The following is a 433-nucleotide window of genomic DNA, read 5'->3' on the forward strand; positions in this document are numbered from 1 at the left end:
CAGCGTGTGAATTAGAATCAAGTCCTTGCTATGGGACAGTGATTAAAATACCACCGGGTATGACAGAAACGTAAACACAAAGCGTTCATTGCTGGGAGATAAATAAAGAGCTAATTATCTCATTCTGTCAGCTCTCAATGAGAGCAGGATCTCGCTCTCAGTGTGGGACGCGCACTCAGCTCCCCAAACCTCAGCAACGGCCCGATGCTCAAACTCTTCTGCAAAAGAAAAACGAGGAAAAAAAAAAACCAAAACCACCAACAAACCAAAACACCCAGCAGCTCTATTTTTCCTTTCATATTTCCATCAAAACAATGAGATCGAAAGCAGCCCAGGGGCTGCCTGGAGGGCTAATAAACACATCACTTTTTCTTTTGCGCCGTTGCGTTCGGGATGAGGAGGGGCGAAAAAAAGGGAGGAAAAAAAAAAAAAA

The sequence above is a fragment of the Calidris pugnax genome, unplaced genomic scaffold (assembly GCF_001431845.1).
Source record: "Calidris pugnax isolate Ruff unplaced genomic scaffold, ASM143184v1 scaffold14, whole genome shotgun sequence".
Lineage (NCBI taxonomy): Eukaryota > Metazoa > Chordata > Aves > Charadriiformes > Scolopacidae > Calidris > Calidris pugnax.